The 16,802-nt window shown below is 45.4% G+C and overlaps 1 protein-coding gene across 1 annotated transcript in view; it reads left to right on the top strand.

Annotated features, from left to right (window-relative positions):
- LOC121530693 (phosphatidate cytidylyltransferase 1-like) overlaps positions 1–16,802 on the top strand; it is a 78,363-nt gene that overhangs the window by 12,791 nt on the left and 48,770 nt on the right. The window lies entirely within an intron of this gene.

Below are 16,802 nucleotides of genomic sequence, written 5' to 3'. Positions count from 1 at the left end.
TTTAAATTTTAGGACCCCAAATTACTAACCTTTCCTCCCTGCTTGATTCAATGCTTCCTCTCTCTGTGTACCTCCATTGCAGCCTGACTCACCACAGTCTGTCTCACTACTCTCTGTAAAGAAAAGGTATTTTGTTACGAGAACTTATAGTAGCCCATTTTTTTGATTTATAGCTAGCGGTCAACTGCTCCTGCTGAGGTCAGGCGCCGTTCAACATTAGCTTCATCCTTCTAGCCAGCTAGTTTTAGCTAGCTACATTATTTTGGCCACCGTGGCAATGCCCCCATCCACAGGGCTTGAGTGGTCACTGAATGGTTTGATGAGCATTAAAACGATGTATGCCATGGCCGTCTCAGTCACCAGATCTCATCCCAATTCAACACTTATGGGAAATTCTGGAGTTGCACTTGAGACAGTGTTTTCCACCATTATCAAGAAAACACCAAATGATGGAATTCCTCCAATAGAGTTCCAGACACTTGTAGAATCTATGCCAAGGAGCATGGAAGCTGTTCTGGCTCGTGGTGGCCCAACGCCCTGTTAAGACACTTTATATTGGTGTTTCCCTCATTTTGGCAGTACTGTTTGGCATGACAATGAATGAACAAGGGAGGGAAGAGGAGTTTGTATCTCCAAGACCCCCGTGCGGTGGGTTGACCTTGGCTTGCTCTCTGTTCCTCGTTTGATTAACACACACACACACACACACACACACACACACACAAACTTAAACACACACACAGTAACACCGGCCGCACTGAGCTCCAGGCAGCAGCAGCCTGTTAACCGCTCTGATGGTTACACCTCCACTGTTCTCCCTCCGCTGTGTTGTTTTAAGACATGTCTATGGAGATCTGAGCTAGCCTCATGACTGCACTGCTTAGGCCCTGCATTCAGACATACTGCATTCAGACATACTGCATTCAGACATACTGCATTCAGACATACTGCATTCAGGCATACTGCATTCAGGCATACTGCATTCAGACATACTGCATTCAGACATACTGCATTCAGACATACTGCATTCAGACATACTGCATTCAGACAGCATTCAGACATACTGCATTCAGACATACTGCATTCAGACATACTGCATTCAGGCATACTGCATTCAGGCATACTGCATTCAGGCATACTGCATTCAGACATACTGCATTCAGACATACTGCATTCAGGCATACTGCATTCAGACATACTGCATTCAGACATACTGCATTCAGACATACTGCATTCAGACATACTGCATTCAGACATACTGTCAAGCTAGCCGGTCTAGAATGAAGTTGCCCCTAGACGCTGATCCTGGGTCCCTTTTTTTTGTGCATTTTCCCCACTAGGATTGGCTGAGGGGAAGCTGATCCTAGATCTGTGCCTATGAAAAGACTTCACACCGGAGTGTAGCTAGCACTGTGTTTAAAACTGACAGCCAATGAATGGAACTAAAGGCAAAATCAGTTGTTGAATGCGATTAGGCTTCCAGCCTGGACTATTTCATATTAATTGGTGCCCATTGTTTCTGTAAATGCTTTCCTTTCTCTGGATGTGTCCCAAATGGCACCCTATTCCCTATATAGTGCACTACTTTAGACCAGAGAATGGCACCCTATTCCCTATATAGTGCACTACTTTAGACCAGAGAATGGCACCCTATTCCCTACATAGTGCACTACTTTAGACCAGAGAATGGCACCCTATTCCCTACATAGTGCACTACTTTAGACCAGAGAATGGCACCCTATTCCCTACATAGTGCACTACTTTAGACCAGAGAATGGCACCCTATTCCCTACATAGTGCACTACTTTAGACCAGAGAATGGCACCCTATTCCCTACATAGTGCACTACTTTAGACCAGAGAATGGCACCCTATTCCCTACATAGTGCACTACTTTAGACCAGAGAATGGCACCCTATTCCCTATATAGTGCACTACTTTAGACCCAGAGAATGGCACCCTATTCCCTACATAGTGCACTACTTTAGACCAGAGAATGGCACCCTATTCCCTACATAGTGCACTACCTTGGACCAGAGTCCTATGGGCCCTGCATAATGCAGTCATAGTCATTGCGCGGCTCGCTGCGACTTAATTGGCGGCTCGCGGCAATCTGAAAGAATGTGTTTTCCTCAGTCAGTTGAATGCGCCCTGCTTACTTAATAGAACCGTGGTTACGCGAGTTGAATGCGCCCTGCTTACTTAATAGAACCGTGGTTACGCGAGTTGAATGCGCCCTGCTTACTTCATAGAACCGTGGTTAAGTGATTAACCTTATTAGCGGCTGGGATAAAACGGAGTGGTAAAATCGTTTTTCTAGTGAATGAATTTGGCTCTAGATTTTGAACGGTTGGAGCTATTACCAACTATGACCCTGAAAGATCTGACTTTCAGGAACACGCGTGTTCCGTTTCCACCTACAAAGCTGTTCCCGGCTCGTTAGAAGGGAGAGGGATTCATCTGCACAGAATAACTGAGGGAAATGAATTGATTCTCCACTAACAATCATATAAGATTGTTCCATGATCATCTCTGATGTTTTCCTGATGTTTTCTTTCAGACAGAAAATAGCCATTACCTACCTGATTTGACTTTTTTTATTGAGATAATGGCAATAAGGTCAGATTCTAAAGATTCATCAAATTATTTTACAGATTTTTTTGGAGTGGCGGCAATGAATATATGGGAAACACTGGCCTATATATCTATATCTCAGGGCTATGCTTTAGCTTTATGGTACAGTTAAAGTATTTAAGCTATTTCCTAGAGGGGAATTCTGCCTAACGATTTGAGAATCTACACTAGTAGGCTTATTTGAGTTGCAACAATCAAGTATTTTTAACAACCTAGTAACCTAATATTTGAGTTGACCATTGAAGTCAACAGTAACAACCCATATCAACATTCACAAGGCTGCAGGACCAGATGGATTACCAGGAGGTGTACTCAGAGCATGCGCTGACCAACTGGCAAGTGTCTTCACTGACATTTTCAACGTGTCCCTGACTGAGTCTGTACTACCACCATAGTCCCTGTGCCCAAGAACACTAAGATAACCTGCATAAATGACTACTGACCCGTAGCACTCACGTCTGTAGCCATGAAGTGCTTTGAAAGGCTGGTCATGGCTCACATCAACACCATTACCCCAGAACCCAAGACCCACTCCAATTTGCATACCGTCCCAACAGATCCACAGATGATGCAATCTCTATTGCACTCCACACTGCCCTTTCCCACCAGGACAAGAGGAACACCTATGTGAGAATGCTATTCATTGACTACAGCGCAGCGTTCAACACCATAGTGCCCACAAAGCTCATCACTAAGCTAAGGACCCTGGGACTAAACACCTCCCTCTGCAACTGGATCCTGGACTTCCTGACGGGCCGCCCCCAGGTGGTAAGGGTAAGCAACAACACATCTGCCATGCTGATCCTCAACACGGGGGCACCTCAGGGGTGCGTGCTTAGTCCCCTCCTGTACTCCCTGTTCACCCATGACTGCGTGGTCAAGCACGACTCAACACCATCATTGTTTGCCGACGACACAACAGTGGTAGGCTTGATCACCGACAACGATGAGACAGCCTATAGGGAGGAGGTCAGAGACCTGGCCGTGTGGTGCCAGGACAACAACCTCTCGCTCAATGTGAGCAAGGCAACGGAGATGATTGTGGACTACAGGGGGAAAAAAGAGGACTGAGCACGGCCCCATTCTCATCGACAGGGCTCTAGTGGAACAGGTTGAGAGCTTCAAGTTCCTTGGTGTCCACATCACCAACAAACTATCATGGTCCAAACACACCAAGACAGTCGTGAAGAGGGTACGACAATGCCTATTCCCCCTCAGGAGACTGAAAAGATTTGGCATGGGTCCTCAGATCCTCAAGTTCTACAGCTGCACCATCGAGAGCATCCTGGCTGGTTGCATCACCGCCTGGTATGGCAACTGATCGGCCTCTGACCGCAAGGCACTACAGAGGGTAGTGCGTACGGTCCAGTACATCACTGGGGCCAAGCTCCCTGCCATCCAGGACCTATATACCAGGCGGTGTCAGAGGAAGGCCCTAAAAATTGTCAAAGACTCCAGCCACCCTAGTCATAGACTGTTCTCTCTGCTAATGCACGGCAAGCGGTACCGGAGTGCCAAGTCTAGGTCCAAAAGGCTTCTTAACAGCTTCTACCCCCAAGCCATAAGACTCCTGAACAGCTAATCATGGCTACCCAGACTATTTGCCCCTGTCTATGTCTATGGTTTGTAGGAGCTGGTCCCCATGTCTATGGTTTGTAGGAGCTGGTCCCCCTGTCTATGGTTTGTAGGAGCTGGTCCCCCTGTCTATGTCTATGGTTTGTAGGAGCAGGTCCCCCTGTCCATGTCTATGGTTTGTAGGAGCTGGTCCCCCTGTCTATGTCTATGGTTTGTAGGAGCAGGTCCCCCTGTCCATGTCTATGGTTTGTAGGAGCTGGTCCCCATGTCTATGGTTTGTAGGAGCAGGTCCCCCTGTCCATGTCTATGGTTTGTAGGAGCTGGTCCCCATGTCTATGGTTTGTAGGAGCTGGTCCCCCTGTAAGTCGCTCTGGATAAGAGCGTCTGCTAAATGACTAAAATGTAAATGTAAATGTCTATGGTTTGTAGGAGCAGGTCCCCATGTCTATGTCTATGGTTTGTAGGAGCAGGTCCCCCTGTCCATGTCTATGGTTTGTAGGAGCTGGTCCCCCTGTCTATGGTTTGTAGGAGCTGGTCCCCCTGTCTATGTCTATGGTTTGTAGGAGCTGGTCCCCCTGTCTATGGTTTGTAGGAGCTGGTCCCCCTGTCTATGGTTTGTAGGAGCAGGTCCCCCTGTCTATGTCTATGGTTTGTAGGAGCAGGTCCCCCTGTCCATGTCTATGGTTTGTAGGAGCAGGTTCCCCTGTCTATGTCTATGGTTTGTAGGAGCAGGTTCCCCTGTCTATGGTTTGTAGGAGCAGGTTCCCCTGTCTATGGTTTGTAGGAGCAGGTTCCCCTGTCTATGGTTTGTAGGAGCTGGTCCCCCTGTCTATGGTTTGTAGGAGCTGGTTCCCCTGTCTATGGTTTGTAGGAGCAGGTCCCCCTGTCTATGTCTATGGTTTGTAGGAGCTGGTCCCCCTGTCCATGTCTATGGTTTGTAGGAGCAGGTCCCCTGTCTATGTCTATGGTTTGTAGGAGCAGGTCCCCCTGTCCATGTCTATGGTTTGTAGGAGCAGGTCCCCCTGTCTATGGTTTGTAGGAGCTGGTCCCCCTGTCTATGGTTTGTAGGAGCAGGTTCCCCTGTCTATGGTTTGTAGGAGCTGGTCCCCCTGTCTATGGTTTGTAGGAGCAGGTTCCCCTGTCTATGGTTTGTAGGAGCAGGTTCCCCTGTCTATGGTTTGTAGGAGCAGGTTCCCCCTGTCTATGGTTTGTAGGAGCAGGTCCCCCTGTCTATGGTTTGTAGGAGCAGGTTCCCCTGTCTATGGTTTGTAGGAGCAGGTCCCCCTGTCTATGGTTTGTAGGAGCTGGTCCCCCTGTCTATGGTTTGTAGGAGCAGGTTCCCCTGTCTATGGTTTGTAGGAGCTGGTTCCCCTGTCTATGGTTTGTAGGAGCAGGTCCCCCTGTCCTATGGTTTGTAGGAGCAGGTCCCCATGTCTATGGTTTGTAGGAGCTGGTCCCCCTGTCCATGTCTATGGTTTGTAGGAGCAGGTCCCCCTGTCTATGGTTTGTAGGAGCTGGTCCCCCTGTCTATGGTTTGTAGGAGCAGGTTCCCCTGTCTATGGTTTGTAGGAGCAGGTTCCCCTGTCCATGTCTTCTTACTCATTATTATCTCAAAGGAAGTTTCAAACTGAACCAATATTAGCTCTCCTGATCTAAATGATTTTCTCTCCTGATCTAAAACGATTTACGTCAGGTGTCCCAGTCTTCAGTCTCCTCTCTGCAGGCATCACTCAGTGCTATGAAATGGCAATTTATCCCCTATGTAGGGTACTACTTTTCTGCACTATTTAGGGCATAGGGCACAAAGTGTCTTCTTCCTTCATTAAAGGTTGAGTAGGATTCTCCTCTTACATGAAGGAGACGACTGACTCCTTGTCTGTCTGAGGCCGGGTACGCACTGAACACAGCGGTGACACAGCACAGTGTCACGGCTGACCCCCCGCCACACTCTCAACCCAGTTTACCATGGTCTCCCTGCTCATTAGGACGGGTGACTGAGCCTCTGACCTTTAACGCTTTTACTCTAAAATTAGTGAGTCTCTCTCTCTCTCCCCTCTCCTTATTTAGGGTGGTTTTAGTGAGGGAAGCCATGAAAGGAGACATCAGCAGCCCTCTGTAGAGGAACTGAGCGCAAACACAATCTATCCCATGATGTGAGTGGACAGAGAGAGAGGGTGAGCTGCTCAGTCAGAATCTCTCACATTTCAAAAATAGCCTGGCCCCAACTAACGTCTTTCTTGTAGACTGGCCCCAACTAACGTCTTTCTTGTAGACTGGCCCCAACTAACGTCTTTCTTGTAGACTGGCCCCAACTAACGTCTTTCTTGTAGACTGGCCCCAACTAACGTCTTTCTTGTAGACTGGCCCCAACTAACGTCTTTCTTGTAGACTGGCCCCAACTAACGTCTTTCTTGTAGACTGGCCCCAACTAACGTCTTTTGTAGACTGGCCCCAACTAACGTCTTTCTTGTAGACTGGCCCCAACTAACGTCTTTCTTGTAGACTGGCCCCAACTAGGGATGGGCGATATATAAAAATCATCCCATTAAAAAAAACTATTGACGGGATTGCGATTTTATAAAATGTTATTTTATGCTTCTGAATTATTAGTGGTTTTAATGGGCTTTACAGTGAGGGGAAAAAAGTATTTCATCCCCTGCTGATTTTGTACGTTTGCCCACTGACAAAGACATGATCAGTCTATAATTTTAATGGTAGGTTTATTTGAACAGTGAGAGACAGAATAACAACAAAAAAATCCAGAAAAATGCATGTCAAAAATGTTATAAATTGATTTTCATTTTAATGAGGGAAATAAGTATTTGAAGTAGAACTTTTTAATTTATTTAGCATTGTATCAACATATCGACAAAGACAGTATTGTAGAAATCCATGTGGATCCATACCGGTATTCACGATATATCACCCAGCCCGAACTAACGTCTTGTAGACTGGCCCGAACTAACGTCTTGTAGACTGGCCCGAACTAACGTCTTGTAGACTGGCCCGAACTAACGTCTTGTAGACTGGCCCGAACTAACGTCTTGTAGACTGGCCCTAACTAACGTCTTGTAGACTGGCCCTAACTAACGTCTTGTAGACTGGCCCTAACTAACGTCTTGTAGACTGGCCCTAACTAACGTCTTGTAGACTGGCCCTAACTAACGTCTTGTAGACTGGCCCTAACTAACGTCTTGTAGACTGGCCAAAGATGACATCATCATGTTATACTCATAGTGAGAAACGCAATGCAAATCCAATTGAACTGGCCTTTGCATATAACCGGAATAGTAGCTTGTTTCAAGAGCTGCTGGTAGTGCATGTCGCTGTTCTGTCCTCAACTGTTTTGAAGTATGATGTTGTTGACAGTGGGTGGAGGGAGTCTTATCTGAAGTTGATTTGAAGAATATTCTGGAAGGCTGTTGCCACAGCCTTTGTGTGAATCCCAAATGGCACCCTATTCCCTACGTAGTGCGCTACTTTTGACCAGAGCCCTATATGGTGTGCCGTTAGGGACGCAACCTGTATAATAGAATATTCTGGAAGCGTGTTGCCACAGCCTGAATCTTTGCTGCTTCACAAGTAGTCTGAATGTTTAATGGGTTAAGGGGTCAAGGGTTAAGGTTTAGGGTTAGTCTGGGTTTGGATTGCAGAGTCCTTGCTTGCACTCTCCACTGTACTGTTGTGAAACATGATCTTCTCTGTGCTCCAGCATTCTCAGTGCTTGGAAAGCAGTCGACAGGACTATAGCTTAGCCTTCTCTTTCTGATCACAATCATTGTCTGAACACACATTGGTTAGTGTAGGAAACACATTTGGCTATGTCAGCATGAGATGTCACCTAACGGCCTTCGAAAACCCTGCGTGAAAAAGGACTATCCCATTGTCTTCTAATTTACACTGAACAAAAAATATGAACGCAACATGTAAAGTGTTGGTCCCATGTTTCATGAGCTAAATTAAAAGATCCCAGAAATTGTCCATACCGCACAAAAAGCTTTTTTCTCTCAAATTTTGTGCACAAATTTGTTTACATCCCTGTTAGTGAGCATTTCTCCATTGCCAAGATATTCCATCCACCGGACAGGTGTGGCATATCAAGAAGCTGATTTAAACAGCATGATCATTACACAGGTGCACCTTGTGCTAGGGACAACACAATGCCACAGATGTCTCGTGTTTTGAGGGAGCGTGCAATTGGTATGCTGACTGCAGGAATGTCCACTAGAGCTGTTGCAGAGAGTTGAATGTTATTTTCTCTACCATAAGCCACCTCCAAAGTTGTTTTAGAGAATTTGGCAGTGCATCCAACCAGCCTCACAACCGTCGTGGGGGCGAGCGGTTTGCTGATTATCAACGTTGTGAGCAGAGTGCCCTATGGTGGCGGTGGGGTTATGGTATGGGCAGGCATAAATTATGGACAACGAAAACAATTGCATTTTATCGATGGCAATTTGAATGCACAGACATACGGTGATGAGATCCTGAGGCCCATTGTCGTCCCATTAATCGGCCGCCATCACCTTATGTTTCATTCCTGGAAGCTGAAAATGTCCCAGTGCTTCCATGGCCTGCATACTCACCAGACATGTCACCCATTGAGCATGTTTGGTATGCTCTGGATCGAAATGTACGACAGTGTGTGCCAGTTCCCCCAATATCCAGCAACTTCGCACAGCCATTGAAGAGGAGTGGGACAACATTCCACAGGCCACAATCAACAGCCTGATCAACTCTATGCGATGGAGATGTGTCGCGCTGCATGAAGCAAATGGTGGTCACACCAGATACTGACTGGTTTTCTGATCCACCCCACACCTCACCTTTTTTGTTTTCTGGTATCTGTGACCAACAGATGCATATCTTTATTCCCAGTCATGTGAAATCCATAGATTAGGGCCTAATTAATTTATTTCAATTGACGGATTTCCTTATATGAACTGTAACATCTTTGAAATTGTTGCGTTTTTATATTTTTGTTCAGTGTAGCTAAATAGATCTGGTCTTGACTAAGACCGGTTAGCACTGTGGTGGTTGGCTCTGCTTCTCTGCTCACCGAGTTAATCTAATCCAGATTTATTAAACCACAATGAACATGTTTACCTCCCAGGGAGGAGCCTACTTTGGGCCTCCCGAGAGGTGCAGCGGTCTAAGGCACTGCATCTCAGTGCTAGAGGCGTCACTACAGACCCTGTTGGCTGTATCACAATCCGGCCGTGATTGGGAGTCCCATAGAACGGCGCACAATTGGCCCAGCGTCGCCCGGGTTTGCCCGGGGTTAGGCCGTCATTGTAAATAAGAATTTGTTCTTAACTGACTTGCCTAGTTAAATAAAGGTTAAAAAAATAATAATAATACTAACACTGTGCCAACTGCATAAGGCCATGACAGTGTTGTGATGTCTCTTTTGTAGGTTATTTCTGTTTATTTTCTGTTGTGTTCACAAATAGGCCTTTAGGCCTAGATCATGCCCCAATGTTGATATTGCCTGCCAAGTGTTTGATTTTTTAATTTTTTTTATTGCACCCACGATGCTCAGAATGACAGAAATCGCATTTTAGAATATGGTAATTCATATTAACATGTAAGTCGAGGATGCAATGATGTGCGTTCCTTCTCAACGAATTCTGATGTGCACTTTTGAACATGTTAGAATAACTGTCCACATTTTATTTATTTTATTTCACCTTTATTTAACCAGGTAAGCCAGTTGAGAACAAGTTCTCATTTACAACTGCGACCTGGCCAAGATAAAGCAAAGCAGTGCGATTAAAAACAACAACACAGAGTTACATATGGGGTAAAACAAAACAAAGTCAAAAATACAACAGAAAATATATATACAGTGTGTGCAAATGTAGCAAGTTATGGAGGTAAGGCAATAAATAGGCCATAGTGCAAAATAATTACAATTAGTATTAACACTGGAATGATAGATGTGCAAGAGATGATGTGCAAATAGAGATACTGGGGTACAAATTAGCAAAATAAATAACAATATAGGGATGAGGTAGTTGGGTGGGCTAATTTCAGATGGGCTGTGTACAGGTGCAGTGATCGGTAAGGTGCTCTGACAACTGATGCTTAAAGTTAGTGAGGGAGATAAGAGTCTCCAGCTTCAGAGATGTTTGCAATTTGTTCCAGTCATTGGCAGCAGAGAACTGGAAGGAATGGCGGCCAAAGGAGGTGTTGGCTTTGGGGATGACCAGTGAGATATACCTGCTGGAGCGCATACTACGGGTGGGTGTTGCTATGGTGACCAATGAGCTAAGATAAGGCGGGGATTTGCCTAGCAGTGATTTATAGATGGCCTGGAGCCAGTGGGTTTGTCGACGAATATGTAGTGAGGACCAGCCAACAAGAGCGTACAGGTCACAGTGGTGGGTAGTATATGGGGCTTTGGTGACAAAACGGATGGCACTGTCATAGACTACATCCAATTTGCTGAGTAGAGTGTTGGAGGCTATTTTGTAAATTACATCGCCGAAGTCAAGGATCGGTAGGATAGTCAGTTTTACGAGGGCATGTTTGGCAGCATGAGTGAAGGAGGCTTTGTTGCGAAATAGGAAACCGATTCTAGATTTAACTTTGGATTGGAGATTCTTAATGTGAGTCTGGAAGGAGAGTTTACAGTCTAACCAGACACCTAGGTATTTGTAGTTGTCCACATACTCTAGGTCAGACCCGTCGAGAGTAGTGATTCTAGTCAGGTGGGCGGGTGCAAGCAGTGTTCGGTTGAAGAGCATGCATTTAGTTTTACTAGTGTTTAAGAGCAGTTGGAGGCTACTGAAGGAGTGTTGTATGGCATTGAAGCTCGTTTGGAGGTTTGTTAACACAGTGTCCAATGAAGGGCCAGATGTATACAAAATGGTGTCGTCTGCGTAGAGGTGGATCTGAGAGTCACCAGCAGCAAGAGCGACATCATTGATATACACAGAGAAAAGAGTTGGCCCAAGAATTGAACCCTGTGGCACCCCCATAGACTGCCATAGGTCCAGACAACAGGCCCTCCGATTTGACACATTGAACTCTATCTGAGAAGTAGTTGGTGAACCAGGCGAGGCTGTCATTTGAGAAACCAAGGCTATTTAATCTGCCAATAAGAATGCGGTGGTTGACAGAGTCGAAAGCCTTGGCCAGGTCGATGAAGACGGCTGCACAGTACTGTCTATTATCGATCGCGGTTATAATATCGTTTAGGACCTTGAGCGTGGCTGAAGTGCACCCATGACCAGCTCGGAAACCGGATTGCATAGCGGAGAAGGTACGGTGGGATTCGAAATGGTCGGTGATCTGTTTGTTAACTTGGCTTTCAAAAACTTTCGAAAGGCAGGGCAGGATGGATATGGGTCTGTAAAAGTTTGGATCTAGAGTGTCACCCCCTTTGAAGAGGGGGGATGACCGCGGCAGCTTTCCAATCTCTGGGGATCTCAGACGTTACGAAAGAGAGGTTGAACAGGCTAGTAATAGGGGTTGCGACAATTTCGGCGGCTAGTTTTAGAAAGAAAGGGTCCAGATTGTCTAGCCCAGATGATTTGTAGGGGTCCAGATTTTGCAGCTCTTTCAGAACATCAGCTGTCTGGATTTGTGTGAAGGAGAAGCGGGGGGCATGGGCAAGTTTCAGCGGAGGGTGCAGAGCTGGTGGCCGGGGTAGTGGTAGCCAGGTGGAAAGCATGGCCAGCCGTAGCAAAATGCTTGTTGAAATTCTCGATTATTGTAGATTTATCGGTGGTGATAGTGTTTCCTAGCCTCAGTGCAGTGGGCAGCTGGGAGGAAGTGGTCTTATTCTCCATGGATTTTACAGTGTCCCAAAACTTTTTGGAGTCAGTGCTACAGGATGCAAATGTCTGTTTGAAAAAGTTAGCCTTTGCTTTCCTAACTGCTTGTGTATATTGGTTCCTAACTTCCCTGAAAAGTTGCATATCGCGGGGGCTATTTGATGCTAATGCAGTACGCCACAGGATGTTTTTGTGCTGGTCAAGGACAGTCAAGTCTGAGGAGAACCAGGGGCTATATCTGTTCTTAGTTCTGTATTTTTTGAATGGGGCATGTTTATTTAAGATTAAGAGGAAATTACTTTTAAAGAACAACCAGGCATCCTCTACTGACGGAATGAGATCTATATCCATCCAGGATACCTGGGCCAGGTCAATTAGGAAGGCCTGCTCGCTGAAGTGTTTTTGGGAGCGTTTGACAGTGATGAGGGGTGGTCGTTTGACCGCGGACCCGTTACGGACGCAGGCAATAAGGCAGTGATCGCTGAGATCCTGGTTGAAGACAGCGGAGGTGTATTTAGAGGGTAAGTTAGTCAGGATGATATCTATGAGGGTACCCATGTTTACAGATTTAGGGTTACTTTTCCTTAGCCAACAAGACAAGTAACGAACAGCAAAATCACTAGCCTGTGTCAATCTACTGTAGTATAAAGGTTTAGGCTACCTATTCTATTGGTCACCTTGTTGAGAAAGAAATAGCCTATTCCAAATAGACTCTGGGACAGTTGTGGGACGGTAGATCCCAAATTAATACAACCAGTCGGTTGCCTAGGCTACATAAAAAAAAAAAAGAGAAAAAAAGCAATGAGTCTGATGCCACAGATCAGAATGTTTAGCTTAATATTGTAATAAACTATTTCTATACATTATAAGCGCAGTAAGAAGGCTAAGCTCGAATGTTCGTTCCATAATGCAATTGGCAGGAAAACACCGTTTTCAAAAGGGCACTGCACATGCGAGCGGTTTCACGTGACGGAGAAGAAAATATCAGTTCAAAATTTAGAAAGAGAGGAGATCTAATGGGCTACTTTGACGCAAAGTAAGACGGGTATTAAAACGTTCATGTTTCAAACAATTAAGTACCGTATTTTCCGCACTATAAGGCGCACCGGAGTATAAGCCGCAGCAGCTAAATTGAATGATATTGAATGATGTGTACATATATAAGCCGCACTGGACTATAAGCCGCAGTTGTTTTAATGTTTAATTACCATATGTAATGGTTCGTGCACAGAGGGGATTGTCGGGAAAGAGATGGCTGCTTGAGGAAGCTCCCATTTATTAACATTTCAACAAACAAGTTGCATATTTGCATAACGTATTCAAGTGTTACCATTTAGTGCAATAGAACATATACTGTGCTGTGTAAACTGTACTGTATCACATAGCGTTTCAGACACACAAACTTTTCAACTTTCAAACTTAAACGGTGCGCTCCCAGCGCACATACCGGCAGTGATCTACAGCAGTGGTTTTCAACCAGTGGTCCTTGAGGGAGTGCTAGGGGTTCCCCAGCAAAATTAGTTAATAGCGTCACAATCATTTAACCACTTAACTTTGGTTATTTTTGAAAAACCTTGAAAAAGTGTGCACATCTTTGAATATTTATCTACATTATAGCCTACAGTAGTACCATAACAAAAAACAAAGCTTACAGCGCTTGACGAGGCAATATCAATGGCTAAATTAAATGTGTTTTTTTGAAAGTGCAAAATAAAGTGCCTGTAACACGACAGTAAGCGCGTAAGCCTAAAGTTGCAGCAACACGGCTGCTTAAAATATACGGTAATCAGCCTACCAGAAAAGTCATTAATCATCGTCTTCATCTTTTAGGCAAAGGTGCAGTACACGGCTGTAACCAGAAAAGTCAAGTCATTAATCCTCATCTCCGTCTTCTTCCTGCGTACTAAAACCACCAAAGTCCTCATCTTCAGTGTCGGAAACGAACAGGCTCAGGGTGGCTTCGTCAGCCACTCTCCTCTCTCCTTCGTTGTCGCTCTCAAAACCAACGAACTCCTCTTCGTCACTGTCGGAATCGAACAGCCTCTGAAGGGCCTCAGCTGTGGCGGCGTCCTCCTCTTCATCACGCAGCAGTCCAGCCTTTCGGAACCCGTTAATGATCGTGGATGTTTTGACAGCCAGATTGACTGCCTTTAACTTAAAAGCTGCATCATATGCATTTCTACGTTTGTTTTCCATAATGAGGGTTTGTGCATGAAAACTTCCTTTGCACAAACTGTCTCGCTCTCGTAATGTCTGTCTGTCTGTCTTGCTCTCGTTCTGTCTCTCGTTCTGTCTCTCGTACCACTCTCGGTTCCACTTTTACTTTTGCGCGCTACCTGTCTCACTCTTTTCCGGCCTCCAGCTTTTCCTGCTGGAGCCCGCCGCTTAAAGGTGGGGGGCGCGGACCGGTCATAGAGCCCATAGAGTTAAAGTTGGTGGACTGTAACCTATAAAATCCATAGATTTAGGAGGTCTTCTAGTGGCCGTTAGCTGTAAAAATCCATAGATTAGCCGCACCGTTATATAAGCCGCAGGGTCGAAAAATTGGGAAAAAAGGCGCGGCTTATAGTCCGAAAATTACGGTATATGTTTTCAAAATGCATACTGCCTCCAGCTCATTGCAAAGTGGTGTGTGACGCGCTGATGAAGCCTGCCTTCGTTGCCGTTTTGATGCCACATTCAGAACAACTGGGAACACGGATATCTCAGAATTCTGACTTCAGTGCGATCGGAATTCCAACTCGGGAACTCAGGCCTCTTAACGTAGCCTACATATCAATACATACACACAAACTATCTAGGTCAAATAGGGGAGAGGCGTTGCTTTATCCGTTCTTTAAAATCAGGTTTGCTGTTCATTTCAGCAATATGAGATGGAACGGAGTTCCAATAATGGCTCTATATAATACTGTACACTTTCTTGAATTTGTTCTGGATTTGGGGACTGTGAAAAGACCCCTGGTGGCATGTCTGCTGGGGTAAGTGTGTGTGTCAGAGCTGTGTGTAAGTTGACTATGCAAACAATTTGCGATTTTCAACACGTTTAATGTTTCTTATAAAAATAAGTGATGCAATCAGTTTCTCCTCAACTCTATTTATATCAGCCCGCAGATTACAATGAAGAGCAAGACGTGCCGCTCTGTTCTGGACCAGCCGTAGCTTAACTAGGTATTTCCTTGCAGCACTCGACCATATGACTGGACTATAATCAAGATAAAACTGAACTAGAGCCTGCAGGACTTGCTTTCGGGGAGTGTGGTGTCGAAAAAGCAGAGCACTTCTTTATTACGGACAGACCTCTCCCCATCTTTACAACCATTTGAATCAATATGTTTTGACCATGACCGTTAACAATCTAAGGTAATGCCAAGAAATGTAGTCTCCTCAACTTGTTCAACAGCCACGCCATTCATTACCAGATTCAGCTGAGGTCTAGAATTTAGGGAATGATTTGTACCAAATGTATTACTGGCCACCCATTCCAAAACAGACTGCAACTCTTTAAGGCACGGGTGTCAAACGTACGGCCCACGGGCCAGATCAGGCCCGCAAACGGGTTTAATCCGGCCCGCGAGATGATTAAACATTTATTTTTTTTTTTTTTTTTTAAGTATAAAAATGCGCAGCAATTTTTCAATAAAATAAACTGCTGTTCCAATTGCGTCCACTGGATGGCGCAATAGCAATTGTGTTAAGCAAGCAAACTGTTTATACCGGGGCAGAGCAAGTAGGTCAAGCACGTGCAGCCAATGAGCTACTTTGTTTTGCCCGCGATATTTATTACGGCTTCTATTTTTAACATTATGTGCTTTGGCACCCTCATTGCCCCAATATGTCTCTGTCAAAAAAGAGAAAAGTGGACGCAGAGTGCAGAGTGTTCCAAGAAAAATGGTCATCCTATTTAATCACGGAATTGAATGGGAAAGCTGTATGTTTGGTGTGTTCAGAGCATGTTGCAGTGCTGAAAGAATATAACCTTGTCGCCACTATGTGAGTCTTCATGCCGACAAATGACAACTTTCAAGGACAGCGGAGATGAGAGAAGGTGAATGAACTGTTGGCGGGTCTGAAGAAACAGCAGTCTGTGTTTACTCACAGCCGAGACATCAGTGACGCTGCAGTGAAAGCTAGCTACCTCATTGCTAATGAAATCGCAGTGGCTTCAAAACCATTTAGTGAGGGTGAATTTGTAAAAACATGCATGATGAAGGCAGCGGAGATTGTGTGCCCTGAAAAGCGGCAGGCTTTTGCAAATATCAGCCTGACAAGAAACACAGTTGCAGACAGGATTTCCGATCTTTCAGTGGATTTGGACAGCCAGTTGAAGCAAAAAGTAGTCATTTATTGCGTTTTCGGTTGCAATTGATGAAAGCACGGACATTACAGATGTTGCACAACTGGCCATTTTTTCATCCGCGGAGTTGATGACACATTGACCGTCACCGAGGAGTTCGTGGAGTTGGTGCCGATGACAGATACAACGACAGCAGCTGATATTTTTACCGCACTCGTCGGTGCGCTGGACAGGGTCGGAGTGGACTGGTCCCGCGCTGTCAGCCTGGCTACAGATGGTGCGCCCTCAATGATCGAGAAAAAAAGCAGGCGTTGTGACAAAGTTCAGAGAGAAAGTGCAATCTGCAAATGGAGGACGTGATTTTTTGACTTTTCACTGTATTTTGCATCAGGATGCTTTGTGTTGCAAGTCATTAAAGATGGATAACGTCATGAAGGTGGTCATCCAAACTGTTAATTTCATCCGATCCAGAAGCCTGAATCACCGTCAGTTTGACAGCCTTCTCAGAGAGAAAGACCACAT

Source organism: Coregonus clupeaformis, chromosome 18, assembly GCF_020615455.1.
Source record: "Coregonus clupeaformis isolate EN_2021a chromosome 18, ASM2061545v1, whole genome shotgun sequence".
NCBI lineage: Eukaryota > Metazoa > Chordata > Actinopteri > Salmoniformes > Salmonidae > Coregonus > Coregonus clupeaformis.
The sequence above is the reverse complement of the archived record's forward strand: the minus strand, read 5'-3'. Positions and strand labels throughout refer to the sequence as shown.